Source organism: Schistocerca americana, chromosome 1 (genome assembly GCF_021461395.2).
Source record: "Schistocerca americana isolate TAMUIC-IGC-003095 chromosome 1, iqSchAmer2.1, whole genome shotgun sequence".
In the NCBI taxonomy this organism is placed as follows: Eukaryota; Metazoa; Arthropoda; class Insecta; order Orthoptera; family Acrididae; genus Schistocerca; species Schistocerca americana.
Window position 1 is genome coordinate 1,178,234,234 of NC_060119.1, and position 21,215 is coordinate 1,178,255,448.

The window sequence follows — 21,215 nt, forward strand, 5'->3', positions numbered from 1 at the left end:
ATTTTGGGAAGATGCGGTTCATCTGTAAAGGAGACCGCTTATAGAACGCTGGTGCGACCTATTCTTGAGTACTGCTCAAGCGTTTGGGATCTCCATCAGGTCTAGTAAGGTCATCCGAAGACCAGTATCAGTTGCAAAGCGATTTATAAAAGATTGTTGCATGGTGTGGCAGGTGGCAGTTGACGCTAAATAACGAAAAGTGTGAGGTGATCCACATGAGTTCCAAAAGAAATCCGTTGGAATTCGATTACTCGATAAATAGTACAATTCTCAGGGCTGTCAATTCAACTAAGTACCTGGGTGTTAAAATTACGAACAACTTCAGTTGGAAAGACCACATAGATAATATTGTGGGGAAGGCGTGCCAAAGGTTGTGTTTCATTGGCAGGACACTTAGAAAATGCAACAAGTCTACTAAAGAGACAGCTTACACTACACTCGTTCGTCCTCTGTTAGAATATTGCTGCGCGGTGTGGGATCCTTACCAGGTGGGTTTGACGGAGGACATCGAAATGGTGCAAAAAAGGGCAGCTCGTTTTGTATTATCACGTAATAGGGGAGAGAGTGTGGCAGACATGATACGCGAGTTGGGATGGAAGTCATTAAAGCAAAGACGTTTTTCGTCGCGGCGAGATCTATTTACGAAATTTCAGTCACCAACTTTCTCTTCCGAATGCGAAAATATTTTGTTGAGCCCAACCTACATCGGTAGGACTGATCATCAAAATAAAATAAGAGAAATCAGAGCTCGAACAGAAAGGTTTAGGTATTCGTTTTTCCCGCGCACTGTTCGGGAGTGGGCCGGCCGAAGTGGCCGTGCGGTTAAAGGCGCTGCAGTCTGGAACCCCAAGACCTCTACGGTCGCAGGTTCAATTCCTGCCTCGGGCATGGATGTTTGTGATGTCCTTAGGTTGGTTAGGTTTGACTGGTTCTAAGTTCTAGGGGACTGATGACCTCAGCAGTTGAGTCCCATAGTGCTCAGAGCCATTTGAACCATTTTTTTGTTCGGGAGTGGAATGGTAGAGAGATAGTATGATTGTTGTTCGATGAACTTTCTGCCAAGCACTTAAATGTGAATTGCAGAGTAATCATGTAGATGTAGATTTAGATTGAGGTAGGACATAGAAGCAATTCAGAGGCGGGCTGCTAGATTTGTTACTGGTAGGTTTGATCATCACGCGAGTGTTACGGGAATGCTTCAGGAACTCGGGTGGGAGTCTCTAGAGGAAAGGAGGCGTTCTTTTCGTGAATCGCTACTGAGGAAATTTAGAGAACCAGCATTTGAGGCTGACTGCAGTACAATTTTACTGCCGCCAACTTACATTTCGCGGAAAGACCACAAAGATAAGAGAGATTTGGGCTCGTACAGAGGCATATAGGCAGCCATTTTTGCCTCGTTCTGTTTGGGAGTGGAACAGGGAGAGAAGATGCTAGTTGTGGTACGGGGTACCCTCCGCCACACACCGTATTGTGGCTTGCGGAGTATGTACGTAGATGTAGATGTAGAAATTTTGAAGTTGCTGTACCATCAATAACAGTGATGAAACTTCCTGGTAGATTAAAACTATGTGCCGGCCCGAGACCCGAACTCGGGACCTTTGCCTTTCGCGGGCAAATGCTGTACCAACTGAGCTACCCAAGCATGACTCACGCCCCGTTTTAACAGCTTTACTTCTGCCAGTACCTCGTCTCCTACCTTCCAAACTTTACAGAAGCTCTCCTGCGAACCTTACAGAACTAGCACTCCTGAAAGGATATTGCGGAGACATGGTTTAGCCATAGCCTGGGGGGTGTTTCCAGAATGAGATTTTCACTCTGCAGCGGAGTGTGCGCTGATATGAAACTTCCTGGCAGATTAAAATTGTGTGCCGGACCGAGACTCGAACTTGGGACCTTTGCCTTTCGCGGGCAAATGCTGTACCAACTGAGCTACCGAAGCATGACTCACGTCCTGTCCTCACAGCTTTACTTCTGCCAGTACCTCGTCTCCTACCTTCCAAACTTTACAGAAGCTCTCCTACGAACTTTGCAGAACTAGCACTCCTGAAAGAAATGGCTAAGCCATGTCTCCGCAATATCCTCTCTTTCAGGAATGCTAGTTCTGCAAGGTTCGCAGGAGACCTTCTGTAAAGTTTGGAAGGTCGGAGACGAGGTACTGGCAGAAGTAAAGCTGTGAAAACGGGGCGTGAGTCGTGCTTGGGTAGCTCAGTTGGTAGAGCACTTGCCCGCGAAAGGCAAAGGTCCCCAGTTCGAGTCTCGGTCCGGCACACAGTTTTAATCTGCCAGGAAGTTTCATATCAGCGCACAGTCCGCTGCAGAGTGAAAATCTCATTCTGAATAACAGTGATATTTCCATTGCTGTAGCTCCATTGCAGCGAGCAATGTGCGTATCAGGAATGACACGGCTGGGCACCTTGCCTCCGCCGCAGCCGCCCGTGGTCCGTCAGCTGTTGCCGCCGGCAGCGCCCACAACCGGCCTGCGGTTGCGGCAGTGGCCCAGTTGGGCCGTTTCCAAGGGCGGCCGGCAGACTGCGCGCGCGTCGCGCCCCTCGCCAGTGCCCTCTTGTTCCCCTGCTCGCGGCCGCAAAGGACCCGTCCTCCGTCCTCCGTCCTGCAGCGCGCGCCGCCTCCGAGGTGAGTGTACATAGTGCAGCGCGCCAGTCGCCGCAGCAGCCGGCAAGCGTGACAACCACCTGTCCTTCCAGCCTCTGCGCGGCCGCCCCCTGCGCAACAGGTGTCTCACCGAGCTACGATCACGTCGGACTTGCGAATTATGGTGGCTGCCCCTGACGTTTCTCGCACACTCTTCTCTGTTGAGAATACTCCGTGATTCTCGGGTTACCATGGCGACGATATCTGCGAACTGTGGTGTCAGACTTCATCACCTTGCTGCTGCCTGTGTACTCTTCGTTGTTTTTACAAGTGTCTACGATAATCTGACAGTTTTCTACTCAGTTGCAGTGCTGGTACCTTTCACGTTATACACCTAGATCTGCATCTTTGCGTACCACTGTGAAGTGCGAGGCAGAGGGTCCTTTTCATTCTACCACTGATTACGTCTTCTTATCGTTCCGTTCCTGTAGGTATTGTGAGAAGAATGAACGTATTATTTTAGAGGTAGGGCAAGCGCAACCAAAAATCCACATGGTGCATAAAATCTTCCGTACTGACTGTTATAATACTTTTATTAACAAGCCAATACCGTTTTTACATCAGTAGAGATGCATCTTCAGGTGATAGGATTTCCTTGCAGGGAATAAAGAATGGCCCGCATCTCGTGGTCGTGCGGTAGCGTTCTCGCTTCCCACGCCCGGGTTCCCGGGTTCGATTCCCGGCGGGGTCAGGGATTTTCTCTGCCTCGTGATGGCTGGGTGTTGTGTGATGTCCTTAGGTTAGTTAGGTTTAAGTCGTTCTAAGTTCTAGGGGACTGATGACCATAGATGTTAAGTCCCATAGTGCTCAGAGCCATTTGAGCCATTTGAGCCAATAAAGAATGTACACGTAAATAAACAGCACAGTATGTGTAAACTTATTCGCATGTTAGTTGCAAATAAGCTGGAAAATAGTAATGCTAGGTAAAGCGGTAGATAAGTTTACTTCCATATCTCCATAAGCTGGCTTCTCCGAACCCAGGTTCGCTACTTCAAATCTCATGCAGCCCCTGACGTCTGTCGCACGCGCTTCTCTGTTGAGGATACTCCGTGATTCTCGGGTTGCCTTGGCGACGATATCTGCGAACTGTGGTGTCAGACTTCATCACCTTGCTGCTGCCTGTGTACTCTTCGTTGTTTTTACAAGTGTCTACGATAATCTGACAGTTTTCTACTCAGTTGCAGTGCTGATATTTGGCTCTGAGCACTATGGGACTTAACATCTGAGGTCATAAGTCCCCTAGAACTTAGAACTACTTAAACATAACTAACCTAAGGACACCACACACATCCATGCCCGAGGCGGGATTCGATCCTGCGACCGTAGCGATCGCGCGGTTCCAAACTGTAGCGCCCAGAACCGCTCGGCCACTCCTGCCGGCGCAGTGCTGATACTTTTCACGTTATACACCTGTATCTGCATCTTTGCGTACCACTGTGAAGTGTGAGGCAGAGGGTCCTTTTCATTCTACCACTGATTACGTCTTCTTATCGTTCCGTTCATATAGGGATTGGTAGAAGAATGAACATATTATTTTAGAGGTAGGGCAAGCGCAACCAAAATTCCACATGGTGAATAAAATCTTCCGCACTGGCTGTTATAATACTTTTATTAAAAGGTCACTACTGTTTTTGCATCAGTAGAGAAGCCTCTTTAGGTGATAGGGTTTCTAAACTGCCATGGCACGCAAAGTGATTGCTTACAGCCAAGTCCCGTCGTTCATCGTCAAAATAAAAACAGCCTATGATTAAATTGACTGCGCGGTCCCAGTCAGTTTATTCATAGACAACTGCTTTTAGCTTGCTGTCTGTTTTTACCTTGACGATGAACTATGGGACCTGGTTCTATGCAATCACTTTGACGGGCCACAACTGTCTAAAAACCTGTCACCTACAGGTGCATCTCTACTGATGTGAAAACGGTAGTGACTTATTAATAAAAGTATTATAACAGCCAGAGCAGAAGATTTTACATACCACGTGAGAAGAATGATTGCTAAAATGCCTTTATACGCACTGTAATTAGTCTTGCGCTAGCGGTCCCTGCACAGGCGATACGTCGGGAGTTCTGGTACAGGTTGGTGATAGTTAAACTTTCGCTACTTGAGCCAGTGTGGACGGAAAACTATTTACCGTATCGCTACTCATCTTTATAGGATAATGTTCAGACTGTGCTCTGCAGAATTTGCGTTGTGAGTAATGTTAGCTTCATGACTTGCCATTGGGCGCTGGTACTGACTGGTACGACGGCGTAGTGCTGAATCTCAAGCATCAGTGTGCTTTTAGGAGCAGACAGTTAACATGGGCCTGGGGAAGATGAGCAAGGGCTTCACTTGTAAAGTATTTTATATTCTGTGCATGCGCAGCTGTTGAAAGGCATGATGTTAAGAAGAATTCCGTTGACAGCTTGTTTTATTGTTAAACAATCGGTTTCGCGGGCTAAAGTCGCTTTATCATGTGCAACAATGTCAAAAGGTCAGAGTTGTACCAATCGCTCCTAGTCGATATATTATTCATTGAATATTGTCTACTCCATACCGGCGAACGAAGGGTGACAAAGACGTGATTACCCTACGCTCGCGAATGTAAAGTAAACAGTGTGCATTAAATATTATATCGACTAGGAGCAATGTGTACCCCTACGACCTTTCGATAGTGTTGCACATGAAGATGGCGCTATAGGCCGCGAAAACGGTTGTATATCATTAAAAGAAGAATGTTGCTACATGTCAGCGGAATTCTTCTTAACATCATTCACTCGTAAAGCTGTCTCATCAAAACAACAGCAATAGTGGTCCTGCTGTTCACGAGTATCACAGCATTAAAGGAAGACCGAGAGGTTGAAGGACATGATTAGGAAGTTCGAATTAACCGGCGATTTCGGAACTGATCCTGGCAGAGGCCTATGTCCACATGCGCCACAAATTCTTGAAGAGATTGCTGTTGCCATGGCTGAGAATGCTGGACGCGTTGTGTGATCTTCAGGCAGCGGACAAGCTGTGTCACGTCAGCTGAACATTCCATGGTCCAGCGTTCGGAATGCGTTGCGAACAACTGTTCTGCAATCTCTAGTGAGGTTCCAGGCTCTCGAGGATGCAGAGTGTCGTCACATTGAGCAGCGTTTGTAACCTCCAACGTAAACGTGATTCGCAATTGACAAATGTTATCCTCTCATGCGTAAATTAAAATGTGTTTCTTTCAATGGTTTACTCGTTATTTCTCTTCCGCATGTCCTTACAAACGTTTCCACAAAGTTTCATTGTCCTACGACCATTCATTTTTCTTGGGGGGTTCTCTCAAATAGCGAAAGTTTAATTGTAGCCACACTGTATGTTCCTAGATTTTAATTTCATCCGTCATAAAATATTTTCGAAAGTCCCCAACTGTGTCGGTAATGATTTAAGTAATAAAATTCTACAGCAGTTATTTTTTTGTTCCTATAGCTCGACGCGGCTAAAGGAATTAATTCCCATTTTCATGTGCTACAGGAGTTTGCAGTAGTATGTCTGTTACGTCTATGTTGTTGTGTTTCTCTTGCCTTGTAGTCGTCTTTTTGTGGTCTTTATTGTGCCTCATTGATTACGCAGAAATTCACACACCCGCAAACCATCAGTCACACTGTTTTGAGTAATGAAGGAGACACAATACGTTAGGACAAAAAAAGAGGATTTCAGGTAGAGAAGGTTGGTTTTCGGCTTTCGCCGGACATGTCCGGCTTTTTACGGTCGTGTCTGCCAAATACAATCAAGACCGGCCCACCCGCCTTTTTTTTTTTTTTTTTTGGCGTTCTGGTGATAGAGCAGAGATCACGAAACTAAGGCCTGTTCCACGATAGTGACGTAAGCATGTGTGATAAGTATAAGGAGGAATAAGGAGATGCATCTAAGAACATACAGATACACTAGCATTCTTACGTGTGCTACTGTTACGGCTGTGTGCTATTGCTCAACGAACCTAACACACAATCCCACAACCAAGCCACGTTGCAGAGCGAGCGAGGCAAAGCAGAATGTGCCGACCAGCCGATGCCAGTTATCCCCGATGCTCCCCGCCACGCTCGTGCGTCGCTTATACGCGTCCTGAGACACGCAAGTGCGAACGAGAGTTAAGTCTTGCTGCGCCTATGCTAGGACAGCGCATCACGCATGATTTCGCACGCAACAGCGTTCGTTCACTGGGAGGCACACCTTACTGTTTATTTTCTTTAACCCTTTAAGACTCAACAATGTGAAAAAAAATGAAGTTTAAAACTTTTCACAGAATTAACCTTTATTATCATCGTTAGCAAGGAAGAAATTGGCAAAAAGTAAACAATCGATTTATTTTTTCAGGATGAGGTTTCACTTTGAAATATAATTTTAATATTGTTCACAGAATTAACCTTAATTAACATAATAAGCAACGAAGACAACAAGGAATTGGCAAAAAGTAAACAATCAGTTATTTTCAGGAGGTGTTTTCACATGAAACCACTGGGACATAGGGTTTCTAACCACCCATCATTTAATAAGATACATTTCGGAGCAATTTCGCATTTTTCCCTAGGCAAAATCACACATCTCGAAACTCCTGTGAACTCACAATATCTAAAACAAATTATAGTCCTAAATAACAAGCAAAAATGGGCCTAAAATTTAATAATTTTATATCAAAAGTTCGTACTGTCCCCGTGATTTTACTTCGAAATCATTAATAAAAGCAATAGTACAAACTCCAATTTACGTTACAGTAACTTTAGATACACGAGTACTTTAATAAATTTAGCCGGACGAAGTGGCCGTGCGGTTCTAGGCGCTACAGTCTGGAGCCGAGCGACCGCTACGGTCGCAGGTTCGAATCCTGCCTCGGGCATGGATGAGTGTGATGTCCTTAGGATAGTTAAATTTAATTAGTTCTAAGTTCTAGGCGACTGATGACCTCAGAAGTTAAGTCGCATAGTGCTCGGAGCCATTTTTTTTTAATAAATTTATATCAAAAGTACGTACTGTCCCCTTTGTTTCATTTCGAAATCATTAATAAAAGCAATAGTACAAGCTCCAATTTACGTTACAGTAATTTTAGATATACCAGTACTTACTTTCACTTTAGTGATCTCCTCAGTATGATCACTCCAGAAGAGCAACATATCACGAGTTCCTACAACAGCGTAGGCACAATCTCTGCATCGACTGTTGCTTCGAACACTGTAAATGACTGCCACAGTGCACTGCATTTGTAGAAGTACCTGTGTACCACTAGATGTCTTCCACTAGCATGGATGGTTTAATGCGAAAGGCGCTGGTAATTCAAAACAAAATTAATAAAACGGGGCTTTGAAGCGGCAACAATTCGTACTCCATGAATTTAAAAAAAGCTCGACTCAGAAAGACTGAATTATCCGAATACGACGCAAATTTGTCGATGTGATGTATATGTACAGACAAACAAATGATTACAATTTCAGAAAAATTGGATGATTTATTCAAAAGAAAGCGCTTCACAAATCGAGCAAGTCTGACCACTTATGCAAGCAGTTATTCGACTTGGCTTTGATTGATAGAGTTGAAACTTCCTGGTGGATTAAAACTCTGTGCCGGAACGAGACTCGAATTCGGGACATTTGCCTATCGCGGGCAAGTGCTGTGAGGACGGGTCGTGAGTCGTGCTTGGGTAGCTCAGTAGGTGGACTACTTGCCGGCGAAAGGTAAAGGTCCCGAGTTCGAGTCTCGGCCCGACACACAGTATTAATCCGCCAGGAAGTTTCACATCAGCGCACACTCCGCTGCAAAGTGAAAATCTCATTCTCGAAATTGGTAGAGTTGTTAGATGTCCTCCTGAGAGATATCATGCCAAATTCTGTCCAATTGGCGCGTCGGAAAGTCAAAATCCGAAACGGAAAGATGCAACGGCCTTGGTGGGCAAGATAAGTAGCAAGACAAGTAGCAACTCTCGCTGTGGTCGGGCTGGCATTATCTTGCTGAAATGTAAACCCATGATGTCTTGTCTTGAAGGGCAACAAAACTGTATGCAGAATGTCGTCGACGTACCACTCTGCTGTAAGGGTGCTGCGAATGACAACCAAAAGGGTCCTGCTATGAAACGAAATGGCATCCCAGACAATCAGTCCTGGTTGTCGAGACGTATGGCGGACTGGCATCACACTGATGTCAGAGGCGTATGCAGGCAGTCTCACTGGTCATCGAAGCTCATTTTTAAGCGGGACTCATCACTGAAGACAATTCTATTCCTGACGATGAAATTCCAGGCCGAAAACGTGTCTGGAAACGTCGTGGACAGTGGTGGGATGCCAACCTGACTGTCGCCAGCCATACGACAGACAACCAGGAATGGTGGTCTGGGGTGCCACTTCTTTCTACAGCAGGACCCCCCTTTGGGTGTCATCCGCGGCACCTTTACAGCATAGCGGTACAGCGACGATATTCTACGTCCTATTTTGTTGCCCTTCATGGCAAGACAGCCTGGACTTACACTTCAGCAAGATAATGCCCGCCCGACCACGGCGAGAGTTTCTGCTGCTTGTCGTCGTGCTTGCCAAAAGCTACTTTGCCCAGAAAGGTCGCCAGATCTCTGTCCCAGTTGAGAACGTTCGGAGAATTACGGGCAGGGCCCTCCAACCGTCTCGGGATTTTGACGATCTAAAGCGCCAACTGGACGGAATTTGCCACGATATCCTCCAGGAGGACATCCAACAAATATATCAATCAATGCCAAGCCGAATAACTGCTTGCACAAGGGTCAGAGGTGGACCAACTTGCTCAATTTGTGAAGCTCTTTCTGTAAAATAAATCATCCAGTTTTTCTGAACTTGTAATTATGGGCTTGTCTGTGCATGTACATCAAGTACACCACATCTACTGATTTCCGTCCCATTCGGATAATTCCAACGCGATGAGGCTTTTCTCTGGTATATTAGTTACAGCTTTGATAAGTAATTGTCAAGTGACCTACAGGCAATGTATGAAGACGACAAAAAATCCTTTTCTGCGCCTCTGAATGCTTACTCCAGAAAACTGTCCCATTGCCCCTGTCACACACCTTTTCTCCTATGGCTGTGTACAAGAAGATGGTCGTTTGTCAGCGACGTACATACAGGATGTAAACGCTAACTGTTTACAATGTACCACAGTGGTGCAGGTAAGTCGAGATGATAAAAAATGCTTCTGGTCTATCGACGCGGTCAACAGCCTCAAGTTGGCCACAATTTACCCACCTAAGCTAGAGTTCATGCGCACAGCCAGATATTTTGGCTAAATTCGTCGTTTAACAAAAAAACATGTTTTTTCACTTACGAAATACGAAACTCAGATTTGTGTAAATTTTACTTCAAAATACAGGGTGATTCAAAAAGAATACCACAATTTTAGGAATTTAAAACTCTGCAACGACAAAAGGCAGAGCTAAGCACTATCTGTCGGCGAATTAAGGGAGCTATAAAGTTTCATTTAGTTGTACATTTGTTCGCCATTTCAGCCAATAAAGTTTTTGGTCCCTTTTTCTTCGAAGGTGCTACTGTAACTGAACTACAGTATCTGGAGATGTTAGAGAATTGGCTGTTCCCTCAGCTCGAACAAGAAGCACAACAATTCATATTTCAGCAGGATGGAGCGCCACCACATTGGCACTTATCTGTCCGTAACTACCTGAACGTCAACTACCCGAGGCGATGGATCGGCCGCCAGGCAGCCCGTGACAGAGCACGTCAACACTGGCCTCCAAGAAGCCCTGATCTTACCCCCTGCGATTTTTTCTTATGGGGGTATGTTAAGGATATGGTGTTTCGGCCACCTCTCCCAGCCACCATTGATGATTTGAAACGAGAAATAACAGCAGCTATCCAAACTGTTACGCCTGATATGCTACAGAGAGTGTGGAACGAGTTGGAGTATCGGGTTGATATTGCTCGTGTGTCTGGAGGGGGCCATATTGAACAGCTCTGAACTTGTTTTTGAGTGAAAAAAAAACCTTTTTAAATACTCTTTGTAATGATGTATAACAGAAGGTTATATTGTGTTTCTTTCATTAAATACACATTTTTAAAGTTGTGGTATTCTTTTTGAATCACCCTGTATTATAAATTTTGCCAGCATAAAATTAACAGTTAAATTCCGTCTGGCCTTCTTACTACTGTGCTTGTAAGGGTTAAGTTTAGATCGAATTATGTACGTAATTAGTTTTTACCTAAAGTCATTTTTATTTTATTACCCTGACGGGGAAGTTCAAATCAATTAACTAACAGCCGACTAAGCCGGTAGCATAAGAGACCGGGAGAATATGGAAAATCTATGGCGCTGTAGCTTAGGTAGCTTGGGTATTGCAATCGGAGGTTATACGTAAATTGAAGGTGGAGGCTCGAGAAAGGGAAGGAAAGGATAGGGATTACTGATGTCAGCTGCATCGGGACATTAACTTAAGCGGAATCAACAGCGACGAGCGAAAACGTGCGCCGGAGCAGAACTCGTACCCGGGGTTTCCTGCTTACTGGACACCGCTATCCGGGACACAGCGTTATCACAACTGCGCAGACTATCCCGGCACGCCTCACGGCCGACCCACACTCCCACTGAGCGCCACCTGTTAGCAGTTCCTGTCCATTTCCTCCATGTTCGATACTCTGAGATTCTCGCAGGAGGTCGGACGTACTTGCGCATCCGCATGAAGAAGGTGGATCCATTGCCCAACTATATGAATTTGTGGACATGTCCGAAAGAACAGACGCCACGCATTCATACAATTGGAGGTTGTTTCTCGGCTTGATAGATCCTAAGTGTCCTGTATTACACTGATCTTCACGTCCCTTATAACACTGTGGTACATCGTGAACATCGTTTATATCCTGTGTTCAGTGTGTCCCAGGAACCCAGGCAATCAGTGTAGGCAAAATCACCCCTTCCTTCTGTCTCCTTGATTTTTATATCAGTATCTACGGCCGTCCTATCAACCTCGCCACCACCCTCAAGTACCTTGGCGTCACCCTTGACCGTCGCCTTTCCTGAACTCCCCATTACCGGACAATGCAAGCCAAGGCACATTCCAGGCTCCGCCTCCTCAAACTCCTCTCCAGCCACACATGGGGTGTCCTTCATACTTATAAATCCCTCATCTGCCCCTTCCTCTGCTATGCTCATCCCGGCTGGATCTCCGCCCCTCCTACCTACTACAAGTCCCTTCAAATCTTGGAACACCAAGCGCTTTGCTTCACGTATCGCATCCACCTCCCATCCCCAACGCGGCTCCTCTATGACTTAATTCCTTTCCCACACCTCCTCCTCTCCCTTCAATGGATACGGATCCTTTACACCTCCCGTAAACTTGATCCCCCTCACCCGCTTGTCTCTCCCGTCCTTTCCCACCCCAATCCGCTGCCACGCCTGTACTCCTGCATCCCATCCGATCTCCATCTTACCACCTCCCATACCCTTGCCCAAGGTGGCTTCTGCCAATTCCCCCTCCCGGATGATGCCCTAGTCCCCTCCATCTACCCCTCCTATCAGATTTTATCCTCCCCTTCCTCCTCATGAGTTTTTCCTCCAGTGCTCCCTCTTTCCCTTCTCTCCCTCCGAAACTCCCTTCCCCCTCCTCTCTCCCTCTCCTCCACCCCTACCCTCTCCCCTCCCCCTCACTTCTTCTTTCCCCCAGGCGTCCTCCCCACCTCCCTCCTACCCTCCCCTAGTCCCTGTAGCACCCCCCCTTTTTTCGTGCAATAGTGTGTGCAGTGCATCGCAGATCATCGTCAGTGTTTTCTGTGCAGTGTTTCTCCATTCCAGTGCAATTGTGTCTCCTCAGAGTCCTCCATCGTTCAACAGTGTACTCATTGTGCCTTCGTGTACCGTTGCACTTGCTTATACAATTCAGTATCTTCAGTTCGAACGTCTTCGTTATTATCATTATGTGTGTCACCTGTTTTCTCATATTCACATTTTCTGTACATCTATCTACATGTTATCTGTTCTCTGGTTTTCTATGGCCGGAAAGCGGCGCAGATAGGCCACTGCCGGCCTACCTTTTGTACAGGGTTTTAAAATAACAAAAAAGAAAAAAAAGCGTGTCCCAGGCAGAATGGTCAGTATTCAGAGATATGGCTGGAACGCTCATTTGAAGCAAAAAATTTTTTAAGAACGTATGCCCTTTCCCGAAGAGTTTAGAGATAGAACACATTTGCTGTACATTTGTTTTTGCACTAGTGGCACACACGTAAGAATCTTCCGCTAATCACAGAATTGGTAGCGTTAGTAAAATTAACTTACGCCTTTATATTTTTGTTTATGCAGTTGGATAAAGTCTGCGGCGTACAAAAAAAATGTGAATACGCGGAATTAAAGGCTTCGTCGCATCATCGACACTGTTGCATCCATTAGGGAAAGTACAGAGACAGACAAGCAATACAGCTTTATCCCCAAGTGTGAACAAATGCAATGAAATTGGCGATGGGATATCGAACGTTTATTTTGAGCTATCCTACAGCAGTGTATGATAAAGGTTAGAGGTTCATGTGTTAAAAATTCGTATTTTTCAATTGACACTCTGTAAAAAACGGATGTTCTAATACTTACTGTTTTACATGTGCACGTGTGTAAACCTGACAACATATTGAAGGAAACAGAAAATGAATAACAATATTCATTAAATGTGTTTTATCTCGGAAACGATTCAGAACAGGGCATATGTCCATATGAAGTTTTCTGCTTCTAATGATAGTTTCTGTCATATTCCTAATTATTGACCAATCCTCATGGGACACCCTGGGTATCTATGGTGACTGTCGCTAGTATAGCACAACTCAAAATATATGAATAATTGTGTAGACTCAACAGGGAGACTATTTCTCCTTGTCATTAACACTCGTATATTTTTAATTATTGATGTTGCTACTGCTGTGGTGAAGTGTTTTGATTTAACGGAACAATGTGGCTGTTTAGACGACATTCAAAAACCATTTAAAATAAGCAGTGTCATAAAATTTGACGCTTGTTAGAGCTTGTAGCGAAATTCTTCCCCAAAAAGACGAGAACGCTCCAAATATGCAAGCCAGGATATACATGAAGCGCATTTTTACTGCTAATGGCGTGTGGACATAGAATTACGATGCCAAGTACTAGCTTTGATCTTCAAATTCGACATAATTGCAACCTGCTGCACAAAGAGCGTCTTAGAAAACGCTAAAGACTCAAACTTATCGCTGTGCTTCTCATATGATCTTGAATACCATGAAAAACTCACAGATATCCAAGCAGCCTTGGCCTTAATTAAATTGCACACAGTTTATTTGCACTGGACTGCTGGTCACCAACAACGCATACAAGTTAAAAAAATTCGCACGGTTAAGACATGGTGAACTGTGAAACTTCCTGGCAGATTAAAACTGTGTACCGGACTCGAATTCGAGTCTCGGTCCTGCACACAGTTTTAATCCCCAAGAAAGTTTCATATCAGCGCACACTCCGCTGCAGAGTGAAAATCTCATTATGGTGAACTGTGTTTTTTATGACAACGACAACGTTTTCGGCAGTGTAAAGATAAAATTTTGAGAATATATATATTTTTTTTTTCTGACCACGACTGGCACATTACATACGCTTGTGTGGCTTAATGTGCCACTGATGAACTTTTCTCACAGTAAGTTACATCTTTCCTAGTATTTGTTAAGCTCTGACCTTACTTCGTGTTTAACTCCAAAGTGCTTACTAATACACTGATGTTCAGAAAAAAACAGAACACCTTGAACGACAAGAGATAGGAGGTCCATATACATAGTACATGTACAGGGTGGTCCATTGATCGTGACCGGGCCAAATATCTCACGAAATAAGCGTCAAACGAAAAAACTACAAAGAACGAAACATGTCTAGCTTGAAGGGGGAAACCAGATGGCCTTATGGTTGGCCCGCTAGATGGCGCTGCCATAGGTCAAACGGATATCAACTGCGTTTTTTTAAATAGGAACCCCCATTTTTATTACATATTTCTGTAGTACGTAAAGAAATATGAATGTTTTACTTGGAACACTTTTTTCGCTTTGTGATAGATGGCGTTGTAATAGTCACAAACATATGGCTCACAATTTTAGACGAACAGTTGGTTACAGATAGGTTTTTTTAAATTAAAATACAGAACGTAGGTACGTTTGAACATTTTATTTCGGTTGTTCCATTGTGACACATATATCTTTGTGAACTTATCGATTCTGAGAACGCATGCTGTTACAGCGTGATTACCTGTAAATACCACATTAATGCAATAAATGCTCAAAATGATGTCCGTCAACCTCAATGCATTTGGCAATACGTGTAGCGACATTCCTCTCAACAGCGAGTAGTTCACCTTCCGTAATGTCCGCACATGCATTGACAATACGCTTACGCATGTTGTGAGGCGTTGTAAGTGGATCACGATAGCAAATATCCTTCAACTTTCCCCACAGAAGGAAATCCGGGGACGTCAGATCCTGCGAACGTGCGGGCCATGATATGGTGCTTCGACGACCAATCCTCCTGTCATGAAATATGCTATTCAATACCGCTCCAACCGTACGCGAGTTATGTGCCGGACATCCATCACGTTGGAAGTACATCGCCATTCTGTCATGCAGTGAAACATCTTGTAGTAATATGGGTAGAACATTACGTAGGAAATCAGCATACATTGCACCATCTAGATTGCCATCGATAAAATGGGGGCCAATTATACTTCCTCCCGTAATGCCGCACAATACATTAACCCCCAAAGGTCGCTGATCTTCCACTTGTCGCAGACATCGTGGATTTTCCGTTGCCCAATAGTGCATATTATGCCGGTTTACGTTACCGCTGTTGGTGAATGACGCTTCGTCGCTAAATAGAACGCGTGCAAAAAATCTGTCATCGTCCCGTAATTTCTCTTGTGCCCAGTGGCTGAACTGTACACGAAGTTCAAAGACGTCGCCGTGCTATTCCTGGTGCATAGAAATATGGTACGGATGCAATCGATGTTGATGTTGATGTAGAATTCTCAACACCGACGTTTTAGAGATTCCCGATTCTTGCGCAATTTGTCTGCTACTGATGTGCGGATTAGCCGCGACAGCAGCTAAAACACCTACTTGGGCGTCATCATTTGTTGCAGGTCGTGATTGACGTTTCACATTTGGTTGAACACTTCTTGTTTCCTTAAATGTCTTAACTATCCGGCCAACGGTCCGTACACTTGGATGATGTCGTCCAGGGTACCGAGCAGCATACATAGCACACGCCCGTTGGGCATTTTGATCACAATAGCCATACATCAACACGATAACGACCTATTCCGCAATTGGTAAACGGTTCATGTTAACACGGGTAACGTATCACGAAGCAAGTACCGTCCGCACTGGCGGAATGTTACGTGATACCACGTACTGATACGTTTGTGACTATTACAGCGCCTTCTATCACAAAGCGCAAAAAGTGGTCCAACTGAAATATTCACATTTCTTTACGTACTACACGAATATCTGATAAAAAAACGCAGTTGATATCCGTTTGACCTATGGCAGCTCCATCTAGCGGGCCAACCACAGCGCCATCTGGTTTCCCCTTTCAAGCTAGACGAGTTTCGTTCTTTGTAGTTTTTTCGTTTGATGCTTTTTCGTGAGATATTTGGCCCGGTCACTATCAATGGACCACCCTGTATATTAATATGTTCTGCAGAAATAATTAGCATTTGAACCACGTCGGCCCGCGGGTGGAAAGTCAACAGCGATATCGCGGCGCAACACTACCTATTGGTAAAATATGCTTGCGGCTCTCGTTGTCGCTGTAAGAAGAACGTAATGGTTCAGTATGACTTGAGCAGACGTGCTGTATGCCCCACAGATGTATGCGCGAACCTTACCGTGAACTCAGGGAGTTTGGAAGAGGGTGCATTATTGGTGTGAGAGAATGTAATGCATCCATCCGGCAAATTTTGCTCGTGGAGGACGAAGTGTTTCGGCAGTGCAACGGGTATGTGCAGAATGGTTCACGGAAGGCCATTGAGCTCAATGAGGTGTATCAGGTTCCATCATCAAGATCTTTCCCCGCCACTGCTCCCCCCCCCCCCCCCCCCCCCATAAGATCGACATCTCACCCGAATGGCACTAAGTCTGCGTCCTCCTCAGCTCTGGCGCAACAGCGAAACAGTGTAACACATCGTAGTCTATCAGGTGTGACAATCCGTCGCCGTTTATTACGGCAAGGGGTTAGGCTTCCAGCCTACCTTTCACGAATGTGCAGAAACATGCTCGACGGCCGCGAGACCGCTGCGGTCGCAGATTGGAATCCTGCCTCGGGCATAGATGTGTGTGCTGCCCTTAGGTTAGTTAGGTTTAAGTAGTTCTAAGTTCTAGGGGACTGATGACCTCAGAAGTTAAGTCCCATAGTGCTCAGAGCCATTTTGATGCTAGACGGCAATGGTGTATGGTACGACTTCACTGGGGACAGGAATGTCCTCAGACAGTGTTTTCAGACGAATCCAAGTCCTGTTTGTTTTAAAATGATGGCCGAATTTTGCTTCATCGAGGACAGGGGGAGCAGCATCACAGTGACTGCATTCGCACAAGACATACAGCGCCAACTCAATGCCGTATGGGTACAACCACAAACCACAGTTAGTGCGTCACCAGGACACTGTGACAAGTGTGACCCGCCAACATGAATGACGTTCTGTGACTCGTAGCCATACCCTTTCTGCACAATATCCCAGGTGCCGTTTTTCAGCAAGGCAATGCAGGACCACAAGTTGCTGCATGAACAAGTACCTTCTTGTTGTCACAGGATGTCAGAGTTTTTCCATGATCCGCCAGGTCACCAGCCAGTCGAAAATGCGAAGGTCATGGTGCAGCGCTTTGTCCCAAAGCTAACCACCACAGATGAACTTTGCAATCAGGTCAATGGCTATAACACAGGACGCCATTCGCGCCTTATACGCGTCGATGCCATCACGCATGGAGCAGGTCCCCTGGCGGACCCTGTGCCTAGTAGGCCTAGTTGGACGGTCTCTGAAACGAGGTAACTAAAATGCTAACCATTTCCGCAAAACATACTAATGTACACGTCCTATGAATAAGAGCGTTCTATCGCTAGTCATACAAGATGATCTGTTTTTTTCTAGACATGACTGTACATTTAACGTATGGTGGTTCTGTTTAACAGAGAGCCTACTTGATATTGGTCTAAGGCCGAAATCGTACAGTCATACAACTAAAAAAGGAAAAATGGCAACTGCAAGCAACACTAGATCATTTCAAACATTTCATCGAAGCTGTGGACCCATTTTCAGTGAACATCATTTTACAAGTGATTTAACACGATGGTTCTGGATGAGAACTTCTTTGTGGCAGAACTGCATAATGTACAGCAAGACAGAGGCTTCCAAGCTTAATCTGGAAAAGAATTACATGGGATTTTTTTACGCTGTAATCAGTCATAATTATATACAACGATTTCATGTAACGATATTTCGCAGCTTAATAGGTCACCTTTAAGTACGTATTCTTTAGATATCCTGTCCTGGTGTTGAGTGATATAATTTTTAGCTTACAGTTAAGGCAAGCTCAGTTTAACGCCAGCCCAAGACAACTACGTGAATATCAGGTAACGCTTCGAACGAAACTGTTACATTGAATTAAAACTCCTGTGACGTTGTTGTGTGACCACATCTGCATTTAAATGTACACTCTAATTTTACTCTCCTTGTCATTAGGCGAGATATGAGATGGAGATGGTACTATGCCCCTTGCCTCATATTCGAGCGTGATCGGAATTTTGAAAGGTAGGCTCTCCGCACAGCACGTTGCGTATGCCTTTGAAGTTGGCTAATCATTTTTGTGTCGCTTTTGCTCTTACTACGTGGAACCGTAATGGATCACGTAGCTCTTTCTAGAATCCACCCTCCCTACCTCACCCCCCTTTCTCTGTCCCTCTCTCTCTCTCTCTCTTTCTCTCTCTCTCTCTCTCTCTCTCTTTCTCTTTCTCTCCATTGGGGACTAATGACCTCAGAAGTTGAGTCCCATAGTGCTCAGAGCCATTTCTCTCCATTAATCCAAGTCTGTGATGGTCCGAGACCGAACGTCCAGTGCTAAAAGAATTAGTCGTTTTTTTGTAAAAACCACCTCCACATTTCTTAAGATTCTTTTACCTTTCCCAATGTCACATCTACAATTGCTCAAGATAAACACTCCTAGATACTTGGATGTAATGTCCGATTCCAGTGACTGTTCATCGACCGTGTAGTGAAAAGATACTTGGTGTTTTTTGCCTATTTATGCACATTACATTAGACTTGCAACAAGTTGTGCATATACAGGTGAGCTTCGGCATATCACTGTTGATGTCAGAACGACCCGCATCGGACTGACCGATAGTCAGGTCACTCCATGCTGGCTGATGTGCAGTTAATAAAAGTTGTACCGCAACGGCTAACGACAGGGATGGCCCTAGCAAACGTGAGACATGGGTGTTGCTGCTCACAGAAGATGAGAAATAGGTTGACAATCTATCTATGAAATAAAACAACGGTCCACATTCATCCCTGTTTATTACAAAGTCCCCTGCTAACATATATGAATAAGAAGTTATTACAAGTTCCATTCGATCTTAAGAAATATAGAGGTCAAGAAAACTAACAATTATTGACACGTACTAATCTAACATCAGAATGCCTGGCAAAGACTGGATAGTTGAGATGAATGGGATCAAACTGTAATCGGCAAATGAGTTACAGAAAGACAGGTTCGCAAGGGATACACAGCGATTCCCTGACTCGGCCAAAAGAATGTTAAACTATCAGATGCAACTAACGTCACTGATCGAGTCGCAAATGAACCCTCAACCATACAAAAAAGCGTAATATGAGTGATCCTAACAACGTGCCTATAAACTCTCGGTAATTCTCATATTCTGCTCGTCCAAGCTGCAATTTCTCACTTTATTCAGTACATAGTAGCTTGATCTACTGCAGTCTGCAACACGTCTGCTGCCGATTCCTACAAATGCCCTTCTCTACGTCTGCTGACGCTGTCCTCTCTCTCTCTCTCTCTCTCTCTCTCTCTCTACTGTGTCGCCAGACCATCATTCCTTGTCTCCAGCCGCAGTGATCTCTTCCGAGTCTCCAGATGAAGAGTTCTGAGTCCCCAGATGCAATGTGTTCTCTACCAGCACAGAGTTCTTCCTCCTCTCTAATGTCCCCACAACTCCCATCTGCCAATGAAAAAGGCTCTGCGTAATGCTGGCCAATAATATTTTTGTTAACAAGACAACTTCTTCCGCTCCTAGGAAAAGTTTTACAACATTAACCAATTGTTTCAATCGCATATGTTGAGATGTTTCGTGGTGTTACTTGGTGTTGTAGTGCACTTTAAGCACAGTCTGTCACCCTGAAGTGTGTATGTTCACTTTACCGTGTATTCAGTTTCCGGCCGCCATTCTTGTAGTTACTACCATGCAGAAGTCATGTTTTTGAACTTCTTACAATGACAATGACGTAAACCACTTAGCGTCAACTCACCTGTATTTAAAGCAATAATGTTATCATTGTACAGTTTCGGCTACAACAGATATATCTACCTTTGTATAGCTCAACAGATTACAACATATATGTGGCTATCTAGTCTGTTAATGGCAGTTCCAATAACGATTTTTCAGTTGTTTATAATCGTTTACAAATGGCTCAAATGGCTGTGAGCACTGTGGGACTCAACATCTGAGGTCATCAGTCCCCTAGAACTTAGAACTACTTAAACCTAACGAACCTAAGGACATCACACACATCCATGCCCGAGGCAGGATTAGAACCTGCGGCCGTAGCAGTCGCGCGGTTCCGAACTGAAGCGCCTAGAACCGCTCGGCCACCGCGGCCGGCAGTTGTTTACATTTTTGCAATTTCCTATGACATAATTTATATTACGAGATACCATTATTTCGACTAATGTGTTCGTTTCTAAGGCACACACTGTGTCACACGCACACTAGTCATGGAGTGGTGGTTTAACAGTGATGCCCTAAATCGGGACACGCTGCATTGTGATTGGCTGAAAACACCATGACGTCGATATGACGCGATATGACGATGACGCGACGTGATGCTGTGGAACGACACGACGTGATGGTGACGTGGCGTAGGGACAGAACTCCCGTAATTGCCTGAAACTGTGAAAAATTGGTGAGAAATATGTAAAATTTGGAAAGAATGAGACTACTTACGTACCTGTCCAGATGGAGCCTCTGCTGGTGTCTCCAATGATGAAATATTTTTTTGTTACTAATAAGCAGGCTTGAAGTGACGTGACATAACGTAATTTGTTATTAATAAATATACACAGCCTACAACCTCTCCCTTTACTGCCCTGCTCCTAAGTGAACTCCACCCATTCAAGTGTCCGAATTATAAGAGGTGATAATGGGGAGAGGGAGGGGGTGCTTAATTCTCATTGGTCCGGAGGGAAGGGGAGGGATGGAGAGAGGGAGGATCGGGAGGGGTGATCTACATCTACATCTACATACATACTCCGCAATCCACCATACGGTGTGTGGCGGAGGGTACCTCGTACCACAACTAGCATCTTCTCTCCCTGTT

The 21,215-nt window shown here is 44.9% G+C and overlaps 1 protein-coding gene across 1 annotated transcript in view; it reads left to right on the top strand.

Annotated features, from left to right (window-relative positions):
• The first annotated feature begins 2,546 nt into the window (after positions 1–2,546).
• Positions 2,547–21,215, top strand: part of LOC124619658 (scoloptoxin SSD14) — a 531,056-nt gene continuing 512,387 nt past the window's right edge. The window contains exon 1 of the mRNA XM_047146202.1: positions 2,547–2,634. The gene's annotated coding sequence lies outside the window, so the exon portion shown is untranslated. The remainder of the gene's footprint in view (positions 2,635–21,215) is intronic.